The sequence below is a fragment of the Clupea harengus genome, chromosome 2 (genome assembly GCF_900700415.2).
Source record: "Clupea harengus chromosome 2, Ch_v2.0.2, whole genome shotgun sequence".
Taxonomy (NCBI): Eukaryota; Metazoa; Chordata; class Actinopteri; order Clupeiformes; family Clupeidae; genus Clupea; species Clupea harengus.
The window spans coordinates 11,848,694-11,855,799 of record NC_045153.1 but is presented as its reverse complement, the minus strand read 5'-3'; the positions used below and the strand labels follow the sequence as shown (position 1 = coordinate 11,855,799).

General features: G+C 42.4%; 1 long non-coding RNA gene across 1 annotated transcript; it reads left to right on the top strand.

The window, feature by feature from the left end:
- The first annotated feature begins 921 nt into the window (after window positions 1-921).
- On the top strand, window positions 922-2,826 carry LOC122128640. Its single transcript, XR_006151528.1, has 3 exons — window positions 922-971; window positions 2,027-2,067; window positions 2,285-2,826. It is a non-coding gene; the product is annotated as an uncharacterized LOC122128640 (long non-coding RNA).
- The last annotated feature ends 4,280 nt before the right edge of the window (window positions 2,827-7,106 follow it).

Below are 7,106 nucleotides of genomic sequence, written 5' to 3'. Positions count from 1 at the left end.
AAGGAGGACGAGACTTGAAGCCAAACGAACAGCAAACAGTAACTCTAAGCAAAACTTAGCAGCAAAACAGCAGCGGCGTCAACCCACCCAGGCCAATTCCTATGGGAGAGATGAAACGTTACCGCCACACAACACTAGTAATAAATATAAAAAGGAACAGCAAGGTAACCTACCAAGCATCCAACGGCAAGGAACGCAGGATGACAGGCAGCTGCGACTATGCGTCCGCTAGCTAAACAGAGCAACAAAAGGGAGTGAGTAGAGCAAGGACCTATAAATACCTGTATGTAACGCACAACGAGCGTATGATCCAACTCGAAGTAATACAGGTGCACAGCTGGGAACGATAACCCAACCAAATAAAGCTTAGAGCTTCCACAACCTGGTGGACCTGAGCTTGACGCCACAGGTACCGTGGAATACGACGCATGCCAATATGGCACCTCATTGTTCATTTATAGGGGCTGTACAGACTGACAGAGTGTCACCTAATCCTGGCAAATTAGACGGACGGGGAGAAGTTAACAGACGGCGCAGTGACGTCAGCTTAAATCCGTCCTGCTACATACTCTTTAAAGAAGGAGCTGCCTACTTAAAAACCCCAGTAAAATGCTCACGAAGGCAGCTTTGTTGTTGTTGTCGTTGTGTCCTGCTGCTCAGTATCTATGGTTGGGCAGTTGTTACTGTATGTTGGTTAGGTTAGGCTGTTGGCCATGAGTACTGGCTCGTGAGAGGATTGACTGCTGTGGGAAGTCCCCAACCAATAGCACAAGGCATTGAACATATTTTTCTGTGTATTACTAAAAATAAATACAAAAAGACAAAACTTTTACCTCTGTTACCCTCCTCAAACACAGGTATTACTAATCCAGACCAGGAGTGGCTCTCTTATGTGTACATCTGTGGGGGCATAGTGACCCTTCTCTTTCTGGGGATGATGATCTCCTTCCTGAGTCTACATGGATGCAAACGTGAGTTACAGCTCTGACTACAGGCTACACAATGTTTTTTCTTTCTTCTGTGCCTTTAAAGCAGACCTGGGCAAAGTGCGGCCCGTTGGCTGTCCCTGTGCGGCCCGCGGAGGTCAATTGTAAATTAGGAATCAAACGTAAATACCTGTACTTATTATACGGCTCTTCAGAATGTTCCAAAAAGTTCCGTTGATTTGAATGGGCCATCCCAAAATTGGCAGGTCTATAAATTCACTGCTGCGAAATATGTATGACTGCTGTCATTGGCAACGGGTTTTGTGCTTCTAATTCACATCTTTCATATCATTCCGCAACGCAAGTAGTCCGGTCATTTAACGTAACTGAAAGTCATTGAAACTTGATGTCAGAAGGTGGGTTGCTTTGCATTTGCGTGAAGAACTAAACGGCAACAAAATCCTTAAAAATAGCTATTTTGGAGAAATGTCTTCTATTGTTTTGGCAAGTAACCGTATAATAAGGGGGGATATTTTTTATTTACGTAGGCCTACATTTGTGCGTGTGTGCGTGCCTGCGACCATTTGCGCTGAAAAAATTGATATTACTATTAATTTGTAAACTTATACTATCGCATTGCAAGCTTGCTCTCGTGTGTGTGTGTGTGTGTGTGTGTGTGTGTGTGTGTGTGTGTGCCATGTGTATTGATCGTCTGGGAACACCTTTAATACTGCAAAAACATGCTCATTTTCAAAATCGTTTAGGTGAATGTTGATTAAATAATGTTGGCGTTTTTACTATGCCTGCACCAATTTTTTTTTATAGCCTAAATGTAACATCTACTCTTACCAGTAGCAGTTAATCAAAACCATACAATTTAATGGTTTTTTTTATAAAGAGATACAACTTATATTGAGCAGAATTGAGTTCAGCCTATTGGTCCGGCCCTTCACAACAGTCCCACTATCTCATGTGGCCCCTTGGGGAAATTAATTGCCCACCCCTGCTTTAAAGGTTTGTTTTATAACTGTCAGAACCTGAGCTATTCATGTTAATGTATAATTATAAATATTATTTTACATTTAATGCTTGCCTTTCAGCGTATCAATCAGAAATGAAGTCCGCACAACTACATCTCCTGGTAAAGCTGAAAAAGAAAATATTTAATGAAAATATTTTTTATTTAATATCAATATTAAATTCAAACTAAAATATAATATAAAAGTTCAAACTAAGAATTAACCCTGAATTAATATCGGGTATGCATGAAAGGAGAGGCCCTCCACACATTGCTTGTATTTGATTTGAGACCATTTGTGATTCATCTAATCATCCTAATATTGTTTAAAACTGGACAGGACAAGACACCACAGGACCTTTTTACTGTGGTGATGTATTCCACAGCAGAGAATATCCAATCAAGAGTTCTTTCAGCTGAATGATGGACAAGTCAGCCCCTGTAATGACTGTCAAGTTTAGCACACCTTTGAATATTAAATAATTTCTCTAATGAACTTATAATACTGTTCAATTATTTTTGGTTTTGTATTTTTTCTTAACTGTTATTGGATGAAGCATTATTAACTGTAGGTACTGTCATGGTGACCTCCATTTTGTGAAGTGTGTGATTGGGCCTATGGTGTTCTGATGCTATGTGCCACTGTGTAGCCTAGCGTAGTACGCTTACAGGCAGTTTATAAAGGTTATGTGTTTAGCACATTAGCACTGCAATTGTATTAATGTTCTGTGCATGTTATTGCCTCCCTTGATATCCTTATCGATTTATAACCAACCTCAAATGCGGCTCATCTCAGAATAAAAAGTATTGTTGGGGTGAAAAATCATTTGATCAAGGCCCTCCTGTTTTTATTTTTACAATTACAAGTACTTAGATCACTAATAAACATTTCAGTCTCGTGGTGAAATTGTTATGTATGAGACTTCAGCGTGCATGTCTGGCACGCTTGAGCCACAAGATGGCACTTCTGAGTCACCAAATAATAGTGGTAGAGAAACACACACACACACACACACACACACACACACACACACACACACACACACACACACACACACACACACACACACACACACACACACAGACAGACACAGACACAGACACAGACACAGACACAGACACAGACACACACACACACACTAGAGGATGGAAAGCTGAACCTGAGCCCGATGGGACCCGGCGGGGCCTGGCAGTTCGGTTTGGGTTCAGACCAAAATGTAGAAAGGATGTTCATGTTCACGTAGACCAAACAGCCTATAAAACCTAGGCAGCGAAGATTTGACTTTTGAACTACTTATGAAGATGGGCTAGCCTGCTTCACATGGTGCTTATAATAAGTGAAAATGTAACATAAAAATAAATAAGAGTGTGGCATTTGTAAAGTAGTAATGTATAATAAGTGGGATAATGTGTAGTTCACCGGTCAGTATCAGAAAATAACCCTAGGATGAACAGGACCCCGCCGTGCAGCTGACCAGTGGACTATATATTATGCTTTACATATTGTTAATAGCACTGGCCTGTGAAAGATTTAATGTAAGTTTTTAAAATTCTCACAACTAAGTAAATGTTGTTTCAGCTGTTAACATTATCTCTGCTTATCTTGCTCTCTCTCTCTCTCTCTCTCTCTCTCTCTCTCTCTCTCTCTCTCTCTCTCTCTCTCTCTCTCTCTCTCTCTCTCTCTCTCTCTCTCTCTCTCTCTCTCTCTCTCTCTCTCTCTCTCTCTCTCTCTCTCTCTCTCTCTCTCTCTCTCTCTCTCTCTCTCTCTCTCTCTCTCTCTCTCTCTCTCTCTCTCTCTCTCTCTCTCTCTCTCTCGCGCACACACACACGCGCACACACACACGCGTACACACACACACACGACAGACAAAGTGTAACAAGGTCTAAGTTCATTCAAAAAGGGCCAACGAAGCTGTTGCTACTAGATGCAAAGATAGCAGCCAAACAAACAGGTAGCCATACAAAGTGGGTCCCACTCCCACAAGACACAAAATGGCAAAATGGACACCACGTGGTCTTCAACCACATACACAAGTTACTGTGATGGATGCAAGAAACCAGCAACACACAAAGTGACCTTATGTGGTGGGTGTGGCCTTCCAATCCAAGGTCCACTGATCTCTGGAGCGACCACCTCCAAACAAACAAAAAGGGCACAACACAACGGATTAGCTGCAATTCAAGCATGTAAGAGCATCAACACACAAGTGGCACTATCAAACGTGCACTGCAACAACCACAACGCACAAATGGGTCACACAGTAGCCATCACTACAAACAAAATGTTGCCAGCTTCCACCTAAGCTGCAACCAAACAGTGACCCAACAAATGTGGAGTGCCGTATCCACAACTCAAAGGTCACGCACCACAAGTCATTGCTCTGAATACTACTTCAAATGTACAGCTTCACAAGACAAAAATGACCAAACAACAAGTAGAAAGTCACTGAAAGATCAACCCGTTGCTGTGCAAAGTGCAAATGACTGGACTAGACCTGTAGAGAGGCACCCCAACCTGCCTAACAAGATGGCTAACTAGCCTAGCTAGTCTTCAGTGGCGCCCCGGGAGGCTCCTTTAAACGTTGAGCTCTGTAAGCAGGCAGCAGACCCAATACATATACCACCAAAAATAAAAAAGGCAAAATAACAAAGTGGCAAGACTCTATTGTCTTGCCCAACGGCTATCTAATCAGGATGCTCTCAAAACTCCAGGTCACTCAGGTAACTTACCAGTCACAAGCACTTAACAAACAACAACAAATGATCTAACAAAAAGATGACCACTACTCAACACAAAGGCAATTAGCCACTCACAAAACCTTTCAAACATTTACCTCATGGATGTTCAATCCCGGAAGAGCCCCCAATTGTTACGCCCCAACTTTAGTGGCCCTATGGGGCGAACAAACATTCCACCACTGACCCAAAACAACTACTAAAAAGTACCAAATCCATGAGATTTATTAATACAACATCATTTAACAACTACAAGACAAATATAGCTGTACAACAAAATCCCAGGCTAAGAGACAGCAAGACCAGCAGTCCCCAAGCTAGAAGCCTCTCCCCTGCAGCAGGAAACTGGAGTCTTTATCTGCTGCTTGATCACCTGGGCAGGTGCATCTCATCTAGCAATCAGGGGTAGCACAACCTGGGCGGAGCTACACACGTGGTTGTAACACACACACACGCACGCACGCACACATACACACACACACACACATACACATACACCCAGACACACACACGCACATCCACTCACACATACATTCATACGATACACACACACACACACACACACACACGCACACACACACACGACACACACACACGACACACACATACATACACCCAGACACACACACACACACACACACACACACACACACACACACACACGCACATACACTCACACACACAAACATACATACGACACACACACCCACACACGCACATACACTCACACACACATACATACATACGACACACACACACGCACATACACTAACACACACATACATACATACGACACACACACACACACACACACACGCACACACACACACGACACACACACACTCACACACACAGGTCACTATCAAGCACTGCGTTGCTCAATTTGTTCAGTCAGTACAATTAAACATGCCCTGTTTAAGCTGTCAAGGTTTTACTCAGACCCATGTAACAATACAGTATAATTCAATGTAGTTATTCACAATCATATGTATTAGAATGGGGCATTCAATAGGCAAGCTAAAGCACACAAGCATTGAGTTGGGCACACTGTATACAAATATAATCTCTCTCTCCCTCTCTCTCTCACACACACACACACACACACACACGTGGTCCTCTCATTCTCAGAATATAAGCATGAGAGCAAATTAGGTCGTATGAGGGGGCCTAGAGAAAGGGAGATTTCCTGTGTGAGTGTGTCTGGCTTAATGACCTCAATGAGGTTTTGTCTTTCCTCGTATGCTGTACCTTATCATTTACAACATCTCTTTCAAACCCATACATAGCACGAGTAGCTCTTAGTCTTCACTACTGACTGCTGTATGTTTATGTCTGTGCTGCCTGTGCAGTCGTCATATATGCTGTTGTCAACTTCTAAAGACAAATTCAGCCCTCCTTGAATTAACAAAATGGAAACCACAACCGATGCAATGGGTGATGTGCTCATACAGGTGGTACATCTAATGAAAAAATGAAATGGAAAAAATGGAAACCACGGCCCTTGTGTGTGTGTTTTTGTGTGTTTGTGTGTGTGTGTGTGTGTGTTGTGTGTGTGTGTGTATGTTTGTGTGTGTGTGTGTGTGTGTGTGTTTGTGAAAATGTGCGAGAGGGAAAAATTCAGCCCTCCTTGATGGAAAAAATGGAAACCACAGCCCATGCAATGTGTGGTCTGCTCATACAGGTGGTGCATCTAATGACTGCTTTAGTGTGTGTGTTGGGGGGGGGGGGGTTACATGTGTGTGTGTGGTGTGTGTGTGTGTGTGTGTGTGTGTGAGGGAGATGAGACAGTTAGAGCGAAAGAGGGTGGTAGAAGGGGGTGGGGGGGGGGGGGGGGGGGGGGGGGCAGGCTTTATCTTTATCCAAGTCTTTATCTAATTTGATTTATTTCAACACTTTCACTCTGACCAACAGAGACAGAGAATAATATCACTTGAACGAGCCTAAACTAGACGTAGAATTGTGATATTATAAGTACATTTAGTGAACAGCTAATCATGAGGATGAAGGAACAGCCGGCAATGAAGACCCTGTTGGCTCTCTTGCTATGGTGCATCATCTGCCCTGATGGCAATGCTGAAGGTGAGTTGAACAAACCCACTGCTTAACGTTTACTATACGGTGCGTCTTGGGAGAATTTGAATGATCTACTGAATTTATGTCTCATTAAAAAAAGAATTAAAGGATTGGGTCATACATTTTTTTATAGTGTGGTATCAAGCATAGTTGTGTGCACATGTTGTCACTGTTCATTTCCAAGATGATATATTTGTACTGCTTCAGGCAGGCCACACACAATCACGGTCAAATTTGAAAACCTAACGGTTAAGTTTCCTCATTAGTTGATATAGTTATGAACATGAACAAATCATGAATTTATGATAAACAAATCTTAATTATCACATACTGTTAAAAGTTTTGTTACATTT